The following is a 23,231-nucleotide window of genomic DNA, read 5'->3' as shown; positions in this document are numbered from 1 at the left end:
TGGTATTTGCTTTATTGGCTTCTTATAAGGCTGAATTGGCAGCTTTAACCCCACCAAATCCCGACTAGGTCCTGGCATCTCGTTATAATTCCAAGAAAAGTAATCCTTGAATTCCTTCAGCACCTTGATTATTTGCATTCTCAAGCTTGGATCGATTTTGAGACTTATATAAGTTGGACTTTTGATCGGTCCATCCCTTAAGTCTATCTTTGCCAAACGATCATATGCTTGCATCTTTTTGGTCGAGGTTATTGGGTCTTCCTCAAACCCCAAAGGCTCGCCATCATATATGCAGTCAAGCCTATAACTTTCTGAAGTTATTACTTGGCCAATTTGGCCAATTTCCAATGTTTCAACTGTTTCAACAGTTGTGGCGTTGACATCCATTTTTTGTTGAGCTTCGGCTTCTAAAGCCGCTCTTATTTTATTTTCAACCACGTAGGCCGAAACCTGAGCCAGTGCTTATAACTCAGTCATCATTCTCTTTAGTCGACCATCCTGTAACATTCACCTTGTATTCCAGGATGAAAGAAGGATCTTCAATAAGTAAAAGTGTTGAATGGGCACGGGAAAATGATCTCCCTTTTCACAATATCAAGAATCAAAGGATTACGGGGCTGCCTCACTACTTTTGTTTCATTTGTAAGTGAGATCTTATGCATACATATGGATGGGCTAATATCATGAGTTTCAGCCAAGGTCCATCCAATTCCCTTCTTATGTTTTTGCTTAAGTTGAAGCTTTGATGAATAATATGAATCCTTAGGAAGTGGTTTAGGCTCTAAAGAAGGTGGTTGTTCAATGGATGATATGTTTGGGGCAGCCGGGATGTCAAGAGCTTCAACTACATAAACAACTTCATTCACACTATCACCCTTCAAGGCAGCATCAATCTCAGAACAAATAGTACAAAGGTTAGTGTTAGTACAATCATCACATGAGTAAATATCATCAAAACTAGAAAAAGTTAGAAAATCAACTGAAAACAAATCAGAATAAGCTTCATCAACAACTTCAGAAAGCAACTCTATTTGAAAAATAGAATTCTCTTCCTCGTCAATCTTCTTATTTTTCAGTACTCTTTGTGGGGAAGGGATTAGTGATACATACTTTTTTTCAGCCTCAACAACAATAGAAGGTTCAGGTTTATTTTCAGGTGTTACACTAACAATTTTTTTTTTAGGGTTGGTTCTGTAACTTTTTCGGATCTCAAGGAAATCGCACTCATGTTAGGGCCTTTTGGATTAATTATTATTTGGGAAGGTAGTTGGTTTGATCCTTGAGCTTATTGCATGGCATTCATTGAAGTGGCGAGTTGTTCAATTTGTGTTTGCAAAGTCTGAGTACTATAATTTGTTCGCTGCTGAAATTGGAGACTATTTACAACCATTTGCTTGACAAGTTCCTCTAGTGAAGGTTCGGAAGGTGAATATGTGGTTACTTGTGGAGGGTTATATGGTGGCGGTGGTGGCAGGGGTAGCATCAATTGTTTCACTAAATAGGTAAGTTCATCAATTCTGGTTTCTAGAGCCTTGTTGGAAGAAGAAACCTGAATCTCATTCACACCTTTTGCTTGGACCATAGAATTATCCTTAGTTGTGAACTATTGCGAGTTGAGTGATATGTTCTCAATCAAGGATTTTGCAACAGTTGGAGTCTTATCAACAAGTGCTCCGCCACTAGCAGCATCTAAAATGTTTCTTTCTATTAGTAGCAATTCCTCATAAAAGTACTGAATAAGCAACTGTTCGGTAATCTGATGTTGAGGGCAACTGGATACTAACTATTTGAATCTCTCCTAATACCTATCCAATGACTAATTTCCCTGTCTAATACCATATATTTCTTTTCTGATTGATGCAGCTCTAGAGGCAAGAAAGTATCTCTCAAGGAATACTTTCTTCAAATCATTCCAAGTTGTGACAGAATTCGGCTTAAGATAATATAACCAATCCTTGGCAGCACCTTGTAGTGAAAACGGGAAGGCTCTCAGCTTGATGTGATCTTCGGTGATTCCTTCAGGTCTCAATGGTGTAGAGAAAACAACCTGAAATTCCTTAAGATGCTTATGTGGATCCTCGCCTGCAAGACCACTAAACCTTGACAACAAGTGTATTGAACCAGATTTCAACTCAAAAGGAGCAATAACATCAACATATTCAATATATAAACCATTGTAATTCATATCAGGAGCAACAAGCTGCCTTAGAGTTCTTTGGTCAGCCATGTTAAACTCAATAGAAAAGAAAAAAAAACAATGAGAAAACACATAACTAATCCAGCAATGCAGTAACAAATAGGAAAATACCGATAATGTCCCTATTAAGAAAAAACAATTGAAATACGGAAAAAAACTATTAAAATAAAAGGAAAAAAAATACGAAAACACAAAAATTAATTTAATAACGTCAATTAAGAATTTTGAATTTTTTTCCGGAATTTTCGGAAACTATCAAAACAGAAAAAAAAATCATAAAAAATAGGAAAATAAGGAATTTCGGATTTTTAGGATGGCTTCCACTATTTAGTTTCTAAATATAGGCTTTTGATACTTGATTTTTTCCTAGTGAATCGACAAATAATCGGAATAATTTGAGACAATTTTCTAAAAAAACATACTTTTTTTATCCTAAAACGCGAAAAGATCAGAACACAAGAAAATTAGGGCAAAAAATGCTAAAACACAACACCTATGACTATAATAATGGTTAGACTATAATAATGGTTAAAATCTACAAGAGTCCCCGACAATGGCGTCAATTTGATTCGTTGTCGCACACGGGTCAAAAACGAGTAATAATATATAGTAAACAGGAAGCGACACCTCGAGTATCGTATCGCAAGGACTCTTGGCAAATTAACCAAGTATGAAAACAAAATATGGGGTTTCAATTCGATTTAGAATAGGTGATTATAAAAAGTGATTATGAAAAGTGATTATAAAATAAGTTGATCTACTGATTTGGTTTCCTAACTTATCATTGGTTAATATAATTTCCATACCCTAAGCGGATTCTAATCCCTTTTCAATTACATTAACAATAACAAGCGCATTGATACTAATATATGATATGTGTTCCTAATTTCTGAATTAAGCAAACAGATTCTGAATTAAACAAACAGGTTAAGCACACACGAATTAAGCAAACGGGATTATGGAACATATATCAATCAAAATTAATCAACACGTATTCTATAGAACTTGAATAAAGCATACAAGATATATAACAAAATATTAAAAGGGAAAAGACATTTGATTGAAAATTAAGAAACCTCAAAGTATCGGCGAAAACCGATTACAGCAGATCAACCTTGTGAACTTTAGTTCTCCATGAAATTGTCTAAGAAATATTGTGTCGTCAAAATTTAGAATAGGATTACTGTAGCAATGAAAGGCCTAATATAATAAAAGGGAAATTCGGACCCTTATGGGATCCGACCTGAAAATTATAAAAACTGGCTCAAACTAACTATTTTAATTAAGTCTAGAACTTTAATAAATTATATGACCCTTCTTCACTCCGAATATGCTTTTGTCTTCAACATAAAACTTGTAGATCTTTCTCTTAGCTTTCCATGGCATATTAGAACACGTTAATTTGACTCCTATAACTCAAGTTATGATCTGCATAATGATAAGGTATCAAATAACTATTTATGCTGAAAATAAAGTACGAAAATAAAATATAAACTTAAATATAAAAACACACTAAAATAGTAAAACAATAGAATAAACAATAGACTTTCCTAAGTAAAATAGTAGAAGAAGGTGCATCAAAATGCATTGATCACTTATATAAGTTGGACTTTTGATCGGCCCATCCTTTAAGTCTATCTTTGCCAAAGGATCATATGCTTGCATCTTTTTGGTCGAGGTTATTGGGTCTTCCTCAAACCCCAAAGGCTCGCCATCATATATACAGTCGAGCCTGCAGCTTTCTGAAGCTGTTACTTGGCCATTTTAGCCAATTTAATGTTTCAACAATTATGACTTTGACATCCATTTTTTGCTGAGCTTCGGCTTCTAAAGCCGCTCTTATTTCATTTTCAGCCATGTAGGCTGAAACCTGAGCCAATGCTTATAACTCAGTCATCGTTCTCTTCAGTCGACCATCATGTAACATTAGTCGAACCTCCTCTCATGTTTTCATATTCCCAAATGAACCCATGAGCTGGATGTATCATCATGGAATGGATTATGTATCCTTCTAGAGAAAATGGTTCTCCAGCCGGTGTACATGGCATAATAAGGGCCAATTTTCTATCAAAAATTCTATTATCAATCTAATTGACTTTTGTTAGAAAGAAACTTTGATCCACTTCAATGTTTTCAAGAATGCCATAAGGTATCCAAATTGAGGCTCTCTCTGGTGCATTTTTGAAAGAACAACCCATACGCCATGGATCCATTCATGTCCCAATAACATGTTATATTTTGATTTGGCTGGGATAACCACGAACAATGTTAGCCTCGATATGGTTCCTACCATGATGCCTACCTGAATAATACCTAAGGTAACGCTTGTCTTTTGTTCATAGTTCGAAAGAACCATCTTGTGAGGTATGAGGTTGGTATCAAATTTACCAATCTTCCTCAATATCGAGTGTGGCATTATATTGACGGTTGATCCTCCATTAATCAACAGTTTCTTGATCCCCACATTTTCCACCTTTACCCAAATGAAGAGAGGCTTAAGGTGGTGTTTCATCCCATAGCCAGGCCTTTCAAAGATGGATTTATTTTCGCCTATGCCACTATATTTCATAACATAGAAGCATAGGGGTTTATGGTTTAGCAATTCTTCGGCTAATCCACTTTCATCTTCTATCACTTCAGTGACTTGATCATATTCCACGAGTAACACTTATATCATATTACAAATGATGTTTAACTCTTCTCCAGAACCAGAATTGAAACTCTTTATTGCCATGTCTTCATCCTCGTTTTGCACAACTTTCCCATTTTTTGACTTCTCTATGGGAGACAAGGGAGGGAATGATCTTTGTTTGATAGGCCTTTTTCTCGCCTAGCCTTGTTTCACATCTTTGACGCTATCATTTATGTTCGAACTTTTTGTTTCAAAGGCAACCTTTTCTTCCTTTGGTGCATCCTCCATTGAGTCCTGGTCATTGGATTTTTCCCAGGTAGTTCTTTGAAATGCATAAATACTTCTTTGATGTTTGAGAATTGTCATGGTACAAATATCCTGCACCAATATTGATTGTTTTCCACTTGCATTGATCATCGCCAGTTTTCTCTGCTGGTCTCACCCATTCTCCGACGGGGACATTTGCAGATGGTACATAAGTTCTACCCTGAGGTGTTATACGGGGAATACCTATTTTTTCGAAAGTGAAGTTGTCTTTCTTGTTAGTCCTTCCAGACTTCCATGGCTTGTATTTCTCCAAACCTTTGGCAACCTACTTGTCAAAGACTGCACTGCAGCGCGAGCACGACATTACTTCTGAATATTTCAGCTTGCACATGTTGAGGAAATTTATCAACTCTTCCTTTGGTTTTGGATACACCACTTTTACCTACTCTATATAGTTGAGAAGACTGACTTCAAACACTTATGTGTTACTGTTATCCATAATGTTGTCCATCATTATGTCGACAACTCCAACATATAGGTCCTCTTCAACCTTGGAGTCTGAATTGCCTTCTTCCTGAGGTTTTGGCTTATCAGCAAATTCCAACCCCCTTCCTTGAGAGCCTTTTGGACTAGATCCCTAAAAAAATACATTGTGAGGTTTTATGACCTAGGAAGTTGTGAAATTTGCATAAACCTTTTTTCTCTCTTTGCTTTAATGGTGGTGTCTTTAGCTCCTTTGGGACTATGATATGACCATCACCAACCAGTAGGTCAAAGATTTCATCACACCTGGTCACATCAAATGCATATTTCTTTGTAACATATTTCTCTTTTTTTTTCTAGGTTCGACGGGGTTCTTCTCGTTCAAAGGTCGTAACAACTTACAGGTGTAAGATGGTCATGGCTTTAAATCTTCCAAATTAACATCACTCTCTTCGACACAATCAACATCAGATATTTGTCTTAGCAGTGTCAACGTAGCTATGACCATCAATTCATTGACTTTTCACTTAGCTAAAAAATCTCAGGCTAAGAAAACCAGATATCTTTTGTCTTAGAAGTTTTGTGACGAGGTGAATACATGACACCTTTTACCTTTGGAATCCCAAGACGGTGTGTTTTTTGTTACAAAAAAGGTTAAATGAGTTGGGCTCTAGGAACTTGAAGAATGCTTACAGAGTTAAGTCAACGGTCTCTCGATGTATGAGTCAACTGCTTACAGAGTTAAGTCAACGATCTCTCGATGTATGAGTCAACTGCTTAGCAACTGAGTCAACCTTTTTTGGCTCAAGACTAAATAAATTATATATATGAAAAATGTTTTGATATATTGTCTTGAGAGAGTCGGATGATACTATAGATCAAACAAAAAACTAATTACAATGTATATGACTATAGAATTAATTATATTTTATATATGAAGTGATATTTTTGATAAATTTATTCCGCTTTTTTTTTCAATTTAAATTTATTAGTTTTGATATAAGGGTCCGCTTGTTTCATCTTTTATTAAAAATAATTTTCATAGTGTAACATATTTTTGTATAAAAAAAATTTACGAAATTTTTTTTCATAAAAATTTAAAATGTGGTTTGAATAGTTATTCTTAAACTATAATTTTAGGTATTTTATCATTTTTAAAATTTTTGTTGATATCAAAATTTTAAAAAATCATTAAATTTTGAAGTTATTTCAAATACTTTGTCACAAAAGTCATTTTTAAAATATAAATTTAAAAAAGAAATTACGATTTTGACAAATGTGTTGATCTTCAATAATATATACTAATGTTATTAGATGACAAAATTAATTTTTTAATTTAAAAAAATATATATTTTAAAAAGTATTTTTATAAAAATCATTTTTAAAAATATAAAAAAAAATCTATTTTTGACACACAACTTAAAAAATCCATTCAAAATTCTAGAATGCAAAATACATTTTTAAGACCTTTCAAGAGGTTGATGAGATTTTAAAATAAAAATAAAAGAACAGTATATGTTTGTAGACACATTTCCGTCTTGATTGAGTCCCTACTAACCTAAACTATTGGTGTGACTAAAAGAACAAGAAAACACAAAAGTGTGGCGTGGCTATTTGAATATGAAATATTTTATTTTTATACAAAGAAAAGGGAACATTACTAAAGATGAATCGTTTATGATAGTGATGCTCTATTCTTTTTTGCTAAAAACGTTACAAAAAGATGCTGTTGTTGTTGTATCGTGATATACCAAACTTTTTACAGCTCGTCCTTCAACCAAAATGTTCCAAGTACTTACTTTCTTGTCTTTGTCTAGGTTCAATGAACCTTCTTTCTTTCTACTTCTATTCATAATTCATCATTTATGAAGAGGACCATTTTTTTAACATTTTTTTTAAAATTGCACTCACTTCTTTTTCATATTATTTAATAGCACACTCCCTTTAATTTAATAGGTGTTTTTTTAGATTGATATGTGGACATAGTTTGGAAATTTTAAGCATATTCTTTGGAGATGAGAATAGCATTTTAGAACATTAAATTTTATGAGAATATTCTGTAAATTTTTACTAAAGAGCTTAAAGTTTTTATTTCTTTAGATTCTTACTAGAAAACACATACTCAATCTAGAGTTGCGTGTAATAAAATAAAGTGAATGAATCTTATTCAAATGTGGACTAAATACAACCTCAGATCCAAACCTATTTAATTATATATGCATTTTTTATTTTTTATTTTTCAAATTTGGATTTTTATTTATTTATTTGCATTAAAATAAGATCAGATTCCTGGATCCGTAATACATGCATTTTTTGTTTAAAGTAATACTTTTTTAAGTATTTTGTAGCTATTCACATATTTTAAAATTTATACTTTTTTTCTCATGAAATTATTGAGACTAATAGTTTCTTGCAATAATTGAAAAATATTTAATAGACTTATTATATGTTTTTCCATCCATGCCAACTATAAAATCAAACCCTAAAATTTATAAAAAAAAAACTTTAAACTAAATAATTAAAAAGACTTCTCTAGCAACTATATTTATTTATAATTATTTATTAATATAAATAAATTATTAATATTTTTAAATCAAAAAAAAATAAAAATAATTAAAGGCTCATACATCTAACATTAGCATTTATTTATATTAATACATAAAGACAAAACATAATTTTAATGTAGCCTATTTCTTTTTCTATTTCTATTTTATTTATTACAAATGTTTCATAAAAAGTAATTCAAAGTGGCAAATAAAATCTTATTTTTAAAGAAAAAGTAACTTTTGTCTTACATTTACATAATTAATAACTCTTAGATTTACAATTTATTTTCACTTTTTAAATCAAAATTAAATAAAAAGATAAAACCTTATCATTTCACTTGCATGACCGTCTGAACACTAATAAAAAGAATTAAAATGATTAAAATTTAGAGATGTTAAAAATTAAAATGTATTTCTAATTTTATTGCAAAGTGTTAAAAATGTCAAATTTAATCAATTATTGTACCTATAATTCCTATCATTATTTCATTTTTTTAGTGTTGACAACTAAAAAAGAAAACAATTATAACTTTTTCAAAAAAAAATAATTAAATAAGAAATAATATTTTTATCACCTATCAAACAATAATTAAAAATACTTTTTTAATAAATATATTATTTTATTTTGTATTTTAGGACTTTATTTATTATTTAAACCCTAAAGTTTCTTGTGTGTAAAGAGGCAAAGAGATCCAATGGGACAAGTGGCCAACTCTTTGTTTCTACACTCATAACCTTATTTGCTCTGTTGCTCCTATTCTTCTTCACCTACTTCATTCACTGGTATGTTTCTCTCTTCTTTTTCATTGCTCTATGATTCTTTTCTAGGTCCTTGCTTTCATGATCTCAACTCTTAAGAATCTCTAGAACACTAAATTTACAAACTTTTATTTGTTGGTTTAATGGTTGTGGTTTGGATTTTGTTCAAAGAGAGAGTCTTTAATTGTAGAAATTAATGCTTAAATTTAACATATTTGAAGGAAATATTAGCTTGGATTTCAAGTAGCAAAGTGCAGTTTCACTTCAAGATATTGATCTCAAGTTATTATAAACTCTAAGAGACTTAATATCTGTTGATTTCAGGTACATTTATGCTTCTTTTTATGATATTCTATGAATATTCTTCTTCATATACTAACAATTAGGTTGAAGTTTATATCATTTAAATAATATTTTTCAGTTTTTTTTCTTTTAATTAATTTATATGTTTGATATGATAAAATAAAGCTGCAAATAAACTAAAAGTTTATAGATATTTCTAAGGGTCAGAGTCGCACGCATCTCTCGATCGAACGATTGAGATATATGTGTGACTTATATAATCTTTTAATCGATTTTATAGATGTTAGTTTTAATTTTCTGATTAATCGAGTCTAAGATCAAATACTAGAATTTATTGACACATCTATGAAAAACTAAAAAATTTGGATGATCTTAAAAAAAAAAAGTTATTCTAGTATTGGTGGATTGTGGATTATGTGTACGGAAATGTGATTGACTAATGTTTTGAAGTTATTCTTTGAGTCTTGAAGTTAGATTTATTCATAAAATTAGCCAATGAGAAAGGAGAGGGATATACATGTTCTAATATGAGAGGCTGGAATTAAAATATTGAGTGAATCACACCCAACGTTTCCTTATTTGGTAAGTTATAGGAGAATGAAAATCAAACAATTAATAGATATTTTAAGAGATTTATTAACATGTAGAAAAAAAATTTACACTCTCAACTATTTCAATTAAATTCATATTTTATAGATGATTAAAATAAAAGTCATATTATTTATAATATTCAACGTCTTATATTTACTTATTAATTAATGATATAAAAATTTTTACACTATCAATTATTTCAATTAAATTCATAGAGGTGAAAATAAACAACAATGAATTATGTTTTTTTTGGAGACTTTGAGTTTAGACTAGATTACTTATTTTAAAAATAGGAAAATGTTAATTTCGTCCTAATAACACATATTAAATAATTTAATATAGAAATAATTATCTAAAAAATTCTACATTCAACTTTTAAAATCAAAATAGTGTCATTTTAAATAATTGTGGTGATCTTAGAGTTTTGTATTAAAATATTTAATCTTGATAGAAATGACAATTCAGAAATCAACACAATTTTTATTATTTTAAATAACATATCAAATTAAAAAGCTAAAACATAAAATCTTGATTTGGTGTAGTTGATTGCATACAACCCTTGTGCCAATGTATTGGGCTCGTTTATGGTCCAAGCCAATGAAACAAATCTTTGGCTTTTGTTTTAGAAAAATGTTAGCTTTTATATGAAAAATGACATATTGTGCTCTTAAGACAAAAGTTAAACAACTCACTATAGTAATATCTTTTTTTTTTAAGTTGGCATTCAATTTTTTTTAAATCAGAATATATATTTTTTTATTCTATTTTTAGTTATTTTAACTTGTGCAGGATACAAATTTGAAATGCCATTTTTATATTAAGTCTATTTTATTATTACCAACAATACATTATAAAACATAACACATCAAAAGATTATGATAGATTTGTCTAGTCGGTCTCAAGTCTCTTAAAAAATGAAAGTTATGTTAGGCAATTAAAATTAATCTAAAATTTTGTCGAATCTCTATGACATGGATCATATACATAATATTGTAAATGCTAAGTCGTTGTCCAATAGCGACATATTTTATGACTCGAGTACAATGTTAAATGAGCGAGGGATACATATCGTTAATTCATGAGAGTATGATTTGTTTTTGATATTGGAATGTATGTGCACTTACATGAAAATATATGGAAATTGTGAATTATGGATTATGGTTAAAAGGAATATCAATTTTATGTGCCTATAAAAAATTAAGTGAATAGATAAAAATGTGGGAAAAAATAGACAGTTCAGGATTTAAGATTTGGTACATCAAAAATGTTAAATCGAGAAATGAGGTGAGAACTATTATAGACAATGAGTGAAAGAAAGGTATTGTAAATGTAAAATGGGTAAGGGATTTGATCATATCCTTAAAATTTATAGTGGAACAAGACATCTTTAATATTATTAGTGTTTATGCACCTCAATTTGTATTAGCGGAACAACTTAAAATAAATTTTAGAAGTAATTAAATGTCTTATTTTAGGATATATCTCAAAGAGGAAATATTTTCTAGAAGGAGATCTTAATGGATATGTAGGGATCTTATTGAGCAGTTTTAAAGGAGTGGAAGAATGGTATGGTCTGAGGAAGGTAATTGTATATGGTAAATTAATCCTAGATTTTTTGTTGGCGGTTGATCTTATTATAGATAAGACATGCTTTAAGAAAAGAGATGGGCATCTTATCACATTTAAGAGTGGATTTTATATTTTCAGATATATTTATTTCTTATTAGAAAAATATATAGAAATATTTGTTTGCACTATAAAGTCATACTGGGAGAGAGCTTGACTATTCAACTAGAGTTTTGTTATGGATGTAAGATTTACGAGAAGAGCCAAGATAGGAAGTCACAGTAGTGGACTTTAAAGGGTGAAAAAAAATCTAACATAAGATCTTTAAGGTAGGTTTTAGACAATCTCAAGGAAGTAAAAATGATACGTGGAACACAATGGCACTAGAGATTATAAAAATAGAAAACGGAGACATTGGAAGTGATATATTTAAAACGATATGTGATTGATTGATATCAAATGAATTAAGACTTTCACTTAATTTTCATTGACTTAAAAATATGTATGATAGAGTGCATAAAGAGATTTTGTGCAAAACCCTGAAAAAATAAATGGTTAGAATTTCCTATATCTGAGTTATCCAGGATATGTATGAGGGGATCTCGACAGGTGTGAGGATGCAAGGTAGATATACATCTGATTGTCTTATAATAATAGGATTACAACAAGATTCAACCTTAAACCCTTACATTTTTAATTTAATTTAGGATATACTTACATAACACATCTAAGAATTAGCACCAAAATATATGCTTTCTGAAGATGATATAGTTCTACTTGAAGAGTCGAAGAATGATTTAAATGAGACGTTTAAGACTTATTAATATAAAATCAGCCTCTAAAATAAATATTGTCCTAATTTAAAAATTTATACTAATACCATCTCTTTTTTATCTGATAAGAGATCCTTGACTTTAGTTTTAATCTCATTTTTCAGTTGCCACATATATTTAGAATAATATATGTTGAATGTGAATAGTTTGGATATGCCTGTTTTTAGAATAACATTATTTTATATAATTATTAATATTAACTAGGGTTCTAAAACATTGATGTATTTAATTCATTTTTATTTTTATTTCACTATTGTTACATGTACACCTTTTTTAACATACACGCAAGGCTTAATTAACTACTAAAAAATATAATTAATTTAGTTGAATAAAAATAATTAATTCAATTAATAGTGATGAATCAATTATCGGACAGATTTATAAAAAGTAGATGTAATGAAATATTTTCCTTTTAAATTAGAGATATCTTAAGGTTTTGAAAGACTTATATATATTAACTGTGATTCAATCATGATAAAAAAAAACTCTATTTAACTATTATTTAATTATAATATATATTTTATGAAATTTTATTTAAATACAATTTAATTATGATAAATTTTTAATCTCGTGCAATAATTCATTTTACATATTCTCAAATACAATAAAGGTTTTGGAAGAATTTGTTTTCTAATGGAAGTAATCTTTATTGATCTTGACATGTTACCTTTGATTATTGGTTCTTCATAATATATTATTATAATCTAAAAGCTAACATGCTCTTGACCCATGGGAATTCTAAAATATACTTTATTATTTTCAAGCTTACTATGCATTAAAATATTTTCAACTATATATAAAAAAAATATAAATATATTCACAAGTTTTGTTTTATTCTTAGAATAGGAAAAGTAAGATCCATTGTAATAATTTATTATTTCCACCTCATTAAAATATTTGGAAAGCCATATCTCATAGACTAATTAGTTTTTCAATAATTTGAAGAAGGAATACTCATCTGGGCTTGTGCAGTGGAGATAGAACCATGATGGGCCTTGGGCCCAAACTCACACTACAAGTTTAATGAAGTTTTTTTCTCAAAAAAAAATGTTTCAATTAAATGTTGTTCATCAATATGGAGCAACTTCATACAAAGAATATTATATGTTGATGCTCTATTCATCTTGGTGTTGCTTCTTCAAGGTAAATAATTTTTTAATACAAATATAATATTTTTTTTAGAAATTTAATAATGTAAAACACTATATTCATTGTTTCTCAAAAATAAATTTTTATATAGGTTGTGATGGATAAGTGTGGAAGCATATATGAAATTTTCATTGATGGGTTTTAAATGAGCTTATGAATGAAAAAAGTTATAATTATGAAACCAAAAGAGCCTCTTGTACAGGACAAGGATATGAACCTAAGAAATATGTTTTTTTGGTGAGTTCCTATGTTCTTGTGCTGTTGCTGAAGAGAGTTCCCCTTGACAACTTCAATATTTGCTGATCAGTACTCAACTTGATCATGACGGCTTTAGTTTATTTTTGTACTTCATTATTGTTGTAATAGCACTTTTATGAGTTTATCTTCATGAACGATGTTTGGGACAAGAAGAATGTAATAAATTTTATATTGATGTTTAATTAATGTAGTGGGATATTATATACTACTATAGTATCTTGGTAGTAATAAGATTATGCTGCAGATCTTAGATCTTCATAAAACTGTTCTTAGTTTGCAATTGGTTCCCACTTCCTTGTTTTGTCAAAAAAAAAAAGTCCACCAAAAGACTTTTTTTAGGTTAGAGATCTACCAATAACAACCTCTTAGGATTGATCCCAAAAGGTGAAATTTGAGACTTAAGAGTGTGTTTTATGTAAGTATAAAGGTTTAAATTTTCTAGATGGTCTCAATACATAATTTTGTCGTAACCTCAATTGGGTCTCCTCAATATGATTGATCACTCGTTTTTATCCAATATTAAAAGTATTTGCGATGTATTTTGACGATAAAAATTATTTGAATTATAAGAAAAAGAAAACATGTGATTTAGGTTCAGTTGATTTTAGAAATAAAATTGAACCAAATAAAATCAAATTGTTAAACTTGTTTAATTATTTTAATTTTAGTTTTTTATTAGTTTATTTTTTCACATTCTACGACATATTAGTTAGTGAAAATATTAACTAACGATATTTATTATGTAGTCGACTCTCTGTATATATATACAGGTTCTCTTGGGTATCATATGAGATTATTGAGTATTAAAAATAATACATTTTTTCATTTCCTTTCTTTTTGCATAATGTTACATTCAATGCGGTGTTCGGTGCATATGTTGACATGGTATTAGTAGATAATGACTTTGATCGCCTTCACACGTTTTCTAGCACGTGTAATCATTACTCTATCTCCCTTGTTGTTTTCTTATTGGCCACTGCAGTTGTTTTGGAGATAACATGGTTCTCTTCGGGTCACCAAAAGATCCATTTTCTTGATCATTTAAACACTTTCTTTATTTCTCTCTCTTTACCTCACGATCCAAAAACCTCATTGTTTATTCAGAAAAACTCATCCCAAATCCATATTTATCCAAAAAAAATCACATCTTCAAATTGTTCTTCACCACAAATCCATCGAATACCTAGATTTCTTACCCCAACTTTGCCATCAATATCCCAGTAAATCGCCTTCAATTTTTTTTTATGCTGAAACCCTTGTTGTTTCTTTCCCTGTGATTTTTTTCTCTTTCAATCTTAATCTTGTTCCCTTCTTTTTTGAATTTTATTTTCTTGTGAAATCCTATTTTTCTTGTCCTTCATGGCTAATTTCGTTGTCACCAAAAATAATGGATTCACACCTCCATCTAAAAACAACCAAAATACAGTCACCACCACCACCCGCAATTACAAAATCAATATGCTTGACCCCTATTTCATGAATCCCATTGACAATCTTGGGCTTGTCATTGTCTACCCCCTTAACCAATTACAACTATCACTCTTGGTCTCGTGCCATCCTTGTTGATATGCGTTCCAAAAAAAACTTAGTTTTCTAGATGATACGCTTCTTCGACCTCCTGACACAGACAAACTTACTCTAGCTTGTGATAGATGTAACATAATGGTTATGTCTTGGATGAGAAATTCAATTGAAAATGACACAGCTCAAAGCGTGCCCTGGATGGATACAACTCAGAAAATTTGGTTTGAACTTAAGGATCGTTACCACGAAAGCGATGTTTTCAAAATCTTTGTGTCGCGGCATGAAACATAACCAAGCGTACTAACACTCAAAATAACTACAGAATAGCCATCAGAGTTTTATTTTTAAAGAGAAACATCGATAAAACCCTTAAAGGGTGAAAACATGGTCGTCGCAACTAGTTTTGGATTCGGGAGTCAATTATGAAAGGGAAAGGTCTTAGCACTCGTCACATTCGTTGTACTCAACGGTAACCATTTAGTTAGATTTGTGAATAGGATGTTAACTTATGTTTGTTTGTTTTCTTCTGATTATTAAAAGATAATTACAAAAGGGGAGAAATTTTGGTTTTTTATTAATGCGCTCGACAAGATTTCAAAACCATGTGCGCATGTATTCGCAAGTGTAATGGGAAAATCAGAGTCCCGTACTTTGTGGTAAAAAATATTTGTGTGTTGGTCGTTTTTAGAGAATAGTGTTAGATTGCATTTGAGCGGTCAAACGTCTGCATATATGCTTGCACGATTGAGGCAAAGGCATTTATTTGTATTTCGCGTCGAAATGAATTTAACCCTATCTTCTATGGAGAAAAAAACTGCATTAACTTTAGAAAGGACGATTTAATGGATTGGGATTGATTTTAATTCTGAAAAGAAAGGTTTTTCTAATTTTTATAGAAGAGACATGTTTTTTTTTTTTTGTATTTTTTCATTATATTAATAACCAAAATTGACTAACCTAAATTATGTTAATAAAATGAGAAAAACCTAATAAAAGTAAATTAATTAACTAAAATTAATTAGCAAAAATGAATTTTTTTTTGTTTGTATTTTTTGTATTTTTATGCTCTTAATAACTAAAAAAAGAAGTAAATTGAATCAACTAAATACAAACAGAATCGGGGGATGCAATAAGGCATCTAGAGGTGCAATGAGCACTTGGGCCCAAAGTCCACACCTAAAAAAACCTAAATTAAGAGAAAAATAAATAAAAAATAAAACATGTGGAGGGAGAACTCGGCCAAACCCCATCAAACTCTCTCCAACTTTTCATTTTTTTTCAATTTTTAAGGATCAGGCATATTATGAAACGTGGCATTTATTTTAAAAAAATAAAATAAAAAAAAATAATGCAAATAAAAGGAAGAAAAAAGAGTCTTCCCTATTCACGAATTCTCTCTCTCCATTTTGACTCTCGCTTCTCCTCTTTCACTCTCAGCTTCTCTTATTCATCATCTTCCTCTAACTCTTTTCCAATCTTAAACTAAACACTCAAGTCCTCTCTTTAATCAATCTAATGGCAAATATAAATTATAAAAAACAAAAAGCAAAGCCTTAATTCTAACAACATCAATTATTATGGAAGAAAAAAATGAAGCAAAAGCAAAGGGGTACCGACGGTGCACGACTGAGGGGCAATCAATGGCGGCAGAGCGACAACATGCAGGGCATACTTCCTTGGTGCACGGCGGAGATGTCTTTAGATGCGTTTCGACGCGTGTTCCCAGATTTTTTGTTTCAACTTCTTCTTTTCTACTGGTTTTATTTTCTGGTTTTGAATTTTGTGAAATGTATTTCTGTTTTGGATTGATGGTGTTGTTGTGATGTTGTTATTGATTATGATGATGATGAATTTCTATTATGTTGAAGGTTATTATGGGTTTGTAATTTTTGGTGATTGAATTAGTGTTGTTGGAGATGTTTTGTTGTTTAACCTGGTAGGTGGTTTTGAAACGGCGAGGTTAGTTTGTGAGAAATGGTGATGATGATTTTAAAGGTAGGTTGAGGATGAAGGTGACGGGTGAATTGTTAGTGGTTATGGTGGAGGAAAGTAAGATATGAGATTGGTTTGATTGAAGGTATTTTTTATTGTTTGAGGAATACAGAGGATGAGGAAGGTTTTGGAAATAAAAAAAAATTATAATTCTTTTTGTCGGTTTAAAAAAATATAACACTTGATAATAGTATAAAATTCAACAAGAAACATTATTTCTATAAAATACATAAGTTGAAAATGATAAAAAAAATATAAAAATAATATATAATCTTAGAATTACATAAACTCATTGATCTAGTAGTATTGATGGAAAATAATTTATTTTTGGAAAAATTATAATTATTAGTGAGATATTAATTTTATATTTTTATTTAAAATAATAATAAATTACTAAATCCACATCAATGGATTGAGTCAACGGGTCCGCGGGTTGCAAAACTAATACCCGATATCCTAATCAAAATTATACAAGTTGTTATGGATTAGGTTGGGTATTTCCGTGAATGAATGGTTTCGGATAATTTATGGATTTGTTTGATTTGGGTCAGCGAGTTCGTTGGTCGGTTCACACCCACGAACACCTCTAGCGTTTTTCGTGTGAGGGAGGTGGAGAGTTTGTGAATGACTTTTTCTTTTATTTTTTCTTTCAATTGTGTCTAAAATATTGTCGGGTTATATTACAAAACTAGGTCAACATAAAAAGAAATAAAATCAAATATTGATTAAGAGATCAAATCGAATCTTATTTGCTTTGATTTTGTGTCATACTAAATCAATCAATTAATATTCTAGATTTTTCTTACTTATTCACAAAGCAATGATAAGAAATAATTATAAAAAATAAAAAAATACAAAATACATTTAAAACAAGATTTTTTTAATATTTTATGATTAAAAGTGAATAAAAAAACATCTATTTAAAAAAAACGAAAAAATAATATTAGAATACTTCAAAAAGTCAACATTTGGCATTGTGTTGAATTTTTAATAAAAAGAAAAATAATTGGATTTGAACCCCGCGACTCTACGCCTGATGTTCCTACCCAGCTACTGAGCTGATTTATATTTTTTATTTTTTGATGCTCTATTTAATTATCTTTAACCCGAGAGCATGAGTGACGATAATCTTCATGTAATCGTGGTGGAAGATGATTAAATACGAAAGAACTCAAAATTTTGTCCACCGAAGGAATAACATAAGTGGAGAAGAAAATATCTTATAGGATAGGGTAAAAGATCGTCGCCTTCCCCGAGGGTCGGTGCTTAGATCACACATAAAGAGACGGTCGTCTTTCCGAGGGTCGGTGCTTAGACCGAACATAAAGAAATTGTCACCTTTCTGAGGGTCAGTTCTTAGATCAAGGAAAGGATTGTCGTTAATTCGAATATTTATGCTTAGATCAACAAGAGGTGATCGCCACTTTCTTGAGGGTCGGTGCTTAGATCAAACACAAAGTGATCTTCGCCTTTCCGAGGATTGCTGCTTAGATCGAACATAAAGAGATCGTCGTCTTTCCAAGGATTGGTGCTTAGATCGAACATAAAGAGGTCGCCGTCTTCCCGATGGTCGGTGCTTAGATCAAACACAAAGAGATCGATGTCTTCCCGATGGTCGGTGCTTAGATCGAACACAAAGAGATCATCGCCTTCCCGAGGGTCAATGCTTAGATCAAACATAAAAAGATTATTGTTTTCCTGAGGGTCAGTGCTTAGATCAAATACAAAGAGATTTTCTTGTGGATTTTAATTTTAGGGACTAAAATCAAAAGGATTTTAACATTCAACGATTATTTCTAGAAGAAAAAAAAAGATACAGGGACGAAAAACAAAAACACACCAACTTGAGGGGATAAAAAAACTGTTTAATTTAAATCTAAATAATAATTTTCAAAAATTGAATATAACGCATTAATAGTTAAAATTTGGAAGAGGTTTGATCTTTAGATAGTAACTTGAAACCAAGGAGTTAAACATGGTTGTTAAAAGCATAAGATCTTATTTGTGGTAATTAATCATAACTCATCCATCATGAAAATATGCCCTCTCTCTTTTTTTTGTTATAGCAACTGCTTTTACGTTTTTTTTTCATTGATCTTTTTTTATCAATATTAATAGTCAAAAGTAAAAATGTTTGACTTTAATAATTAAACTTTTAACAGTGACTTTTTATCAAAATTAAAATCTTGATTTTGACTGGGAGATTAATCTATAAATGGATCATTCAGTGTCTAAACTTGATGAAAACTCAATATCTACCAATGGATCATTTTAGTTAGTCTTATTATTTTCCTTACTTTTTTAGCAATGAAGTGTAAGGTGTTGATATTTCATTTTAACATTACAAGTTCAGGTTGATGTTTCCTCAACTTATTGTTTCATAAGTCTTCTCTCATTTATCATTTTCATATTATTGAGACTAATGACTGCTTTTGTGTGTATGTGCATATTTCTTTGGTTCTAATTAAAAGAGCTATTTAATATTAGTGTTTTATTATCCTTGATTATATATCAAATCCTGCAAATTATAATCATATTTAAAGCTGCAAATTTAATTTCGTTATGAATCCTATTTACTATATCATCCCAATTTGAGAATTGTACCTTTAATCCTATTTACTACCATATGTTCTAGGGAGAAAAGAACTGGTTCATCAAAGTATGGAGTCAAGACACTACAAAATGAAGAAAATTATGCTAAAACAAACATCTTTTCCCATAACAGAGAGATTAATGACATATGTACTAATGAACACCAAAGAAACTTTTGTGCAAACTCAAACATTATTAATAGAGAGGTACTAGATATTTATTGGCTCGGTAGTAAGCATCCTCTGGTGCATTTACACTCACAAACTGAAACTTTCTTGCTAAAATTTCAACAAAACAGGGGTGGGATTTATAGAAAACAGAAATTAAGGTTTTCAACATAAATTTCCATTTTCAATACCGGAGTACAAACAATTTAAGATACATGATACTCACCCTAAGAGAAAGTGAACCTTTGGCTTCCTGAGAAGAATCTGGCGTGGTGGCTCGCGGTAGAAAGAAGAAAACGACAAAAAGCACTTGAATCAAAATTTCTTGAGCAAGATCAAAGCAGGGCGCATGACATTTGGGTCAATATGGAAGATCTTAGACACATTAGAATTTACGATTTGTTTAAAATTGACACCATCCTCAACTTTTGATGTTGCGGCTAGCTTCTCACTTTGACCACTCTACATATTCAGACAAAATAAAGGAGGCGTCGGACCTAATAACCAATCAACCAAAACTTTCATAAACTGAATCATCAAACTTGAGATCCATTAGTTTAATCTAGAAAATCAACATTGCAAATGGCCTCTTTGTTACATTGATTAATTAGGAAGGAAACAAATATGTGTATCTTTTACTTGCTATACAACAAACCTATATTAGTATGACCCATTTCCACAAAAACAATGAATCCATTAAACCATATCAAAATAGGCATTTACAAAAAGAAATGAATAAATTGTACTCCTAATTTGCATTTAATAAAAGATGAGAAGCATGTATGCAAGACAATCAAATAAGAATTCAAAAACTTAAATCTAAGGAATTAAGGAAGCCCAAAACAATTGTAGTTTATGGATAAAGCAATACGCGTTTAGCATCATCCATAGTAATGTTGTATATCTTGATTTGTAATTTCTTGTGTAGGTGATAACAATTTTGTCCATCAAGATTGATAGAAATTCTCCATAGGTTGTGGTAGATTTCCAACATTTGGTATCAAGAGCTCCTGGTTTGAGCGATTCAAAGGAAGAAAATCACGATGGCAGTGAATCATTCAAACGGACATTTTCCAGCGAATCTTCCGATTCTCAAGAATAATAATCATGAGAATTGGTGCAAGCAGATGAAAGTTGTGTTCTGTTATCAAGATCTTTGGGATCTTGTGAAAGAAAGAGTGATAACGCTTGCAAAAAACGTGAAGGATCAAGAAAGGACTGCACATAAAGAATTGAAAAAGAAAGATTATAAAGCTCTCTTTATAATCCATCAATGTGTTGATTCAGATAATTTTGAAAAGGTTAGTAATTTAGAGTCAGCGAAAGAAGCATGGAAAATTCTGGAGAAGTCGTTTGGAGGCGCGAAGAAGGTGAAAGAGGTGAGGTTACAAACTCACAAAAGGACGTATGGATTGCTTCAGATGGAAGACAATGAAAGCATAACTGGTTTCTTCACTAAGATTACGAAATCGGTGAATCAAATCAAGGTATGTGGAGAAATATTGACATCAAAATATGTTGTTGGAAAGATCTTGAGGTCGTTGGCTCCAAAGTTCAACTATGTGGTAGTAGTCAGCCATAAAAGAGTCGGAAGATTTGTCAAAACAAACAAAGGAAGAGCTTCAAGGGATGCTTGAATCTCATGAACAAAGAATGGATGAAAGAGCTGCAGGAAAGTCGAAGAGTGATATGGATTTGCATGCGCAATCAGCAAAAGAAAGGAAAGGTAAAGGAAGTTGGAATGGCAACAAAGGTAGAGGAGGCTACAACAATTTGACTGGTCGAAATCAATAAGAAGACAACTGGTTGAATCAGAGAAAACCATGGAACCAAGGCAACCAAAGAGGTGGTGTTGTAGGTAGAGGAAAATGTGGTGGTCAAAATCCAGACAAGAGTCACATTCAGTGTTATGATTGTCAGAAGCATGGTCATTATTCTAGTGATTGTCCAGAAAAGCAGAAGAATCAATAAATTGATGCAAAGCTGGCAAAACATGAAGAAGAATAAGAAATGTTACTGATGGTTACAACGAGAGATGAAGATAGATTTAAGGACCAGTGGTACTTGGACTCAGGATGCTCATCACACATGTTTGGAAGGAAATATTAGTCTGTCAACATAAAGCCCTCAATGAAGAACATGGTGAAATTTGCAAATGACAATACTCTAGCAGCTGAAGGTGTTGGTGGTGTTCTGATTATGAGGAAAGATGACAAAAGATCAGTAATTTAAAATGTGTTGTACATACCAGAGAAGAGCAATTTGCTCAACATAGGGCAGTTGGTTGAAAAGAACTACAAGGTGTCGATCAAAGACAAGATGATGAGAGTTCTCGACTCAGATGGAAGGTTGATCTTGAAGGCTCTAATGCCTCAAAATAAAACCTTCAAGATTGAGCTTAATGTGATGGAGCATAAGTGCCTTGCAACAACATACAACATAGATGAATGGATATGGCATTATAGACTTGGCCATCTCAATTTCAAAGACATCAGAGATTTGAAGAGAAGAAATATGGTTTCATGATTACGAGAAATCGACATTCCAAACAAAGTGTGTGAAGAATGTGTGCAAGCGAAGCAACACAAGAATAACTTTAGTAAAGATGCAGGAAGCAGGTCGAAGGAAATTCTTGAAGTCATATACTCTGATATATGTGGTTCTACCCAGGTGGGTTCAGTTGGAGGTAACATATACTTTGTTACATTCATAGATGATTTGATTCGAAAACTATGGACTTACCTGATCAAGAAGAAAAGTGAATTGATCTAGGTATTTGCCAAGTTTAAATTTATGGTCAAAATGAAAGCTCAAGATTCTGAGGACTGATGGTGGTGAGAATATGTGTCAAAATGCTTTGATGCATTATGTGTGAAAGAAAGGGATTGTGCATGAGGTGGTGCCACCCTACACTCCACAGCAGAATGGAGTCGCAGAAAGGAAGACTAGAACCATCATGAACATGGTGAGAAGTATGTTGAAAGGCAAGCATCTTTCCAAAGAATTATTGGGAGAAGTTGTGTCGAGTGCAACATATATCCTGAGCAGATGTCCGATAAAGAAGCTAGAAGAATCACGCCAGAAGAATGTTGGTCTGGTGTCAAGCCTAGCTTGATTTATCTAAAGGTGTTTGGATCTATAGCACAAAGACATGTTCCAGATCAATTGAGAAGAAAACTTGATGATAAGTCGAGTCAGATGATCCTGATAGGATATCATTCGACTGGAGGATACAAGTTGTTCAACCCAGTGAACAAGAAACTGGTGATCAACATGGATATGATCATAGATGAGCTTAAGGAATGAGATTAGACTGAGAATGTTAAGAAGGGTTATGAGAATATTTTGCAATGAACCAGCTAGTGAAGTCGA

General features: G+C 31.3%; 1 long non-coding RNA gene across 1 annotated transcript; it reads left to right on the top strand.

The window, feature by feature from the left end:
- The first annotated feature begins 8,746 nt into the window (after positions 1–8,746).
- LOC127086726 (uncharacterized) lies at positions 8,747–13,792 on the top strand. Its single transcript, XR_007789593.1, has 4 exons — positions 8,747–8,908; positions 9,106–9,208; positions 13,123–13,320; positions 13,418–13,792. It is a non-coding gene; the product is annotated as an uncharacterized LOC127086726 (long non-coding RNA).
- Positions 13,793–23,231: the final 9,439 nt, after the last annotated feature.

The sequence above is a fragment of the Lathyrus oleraceus genome, chromosome 5 (assembly GCF_024323335.1).
Source record: "Lathyrus oleraceus cultivar Zhongwan6 chromosome 5, CAAS_Psat_ZW6_1.0, whole genome shotgun sequence".
Lineage (NCBI taxonomy): Eukaryota > Viridiplantae > Streptophyta > Magnoliopsida > Fabales > Fabaceae > Lathyrus > Lathyrus oleraceus.
Note: the sequence above shows the minus strand (reverse complement) of the source record. Positions and strands in the feature narration are given on the sequence as shown.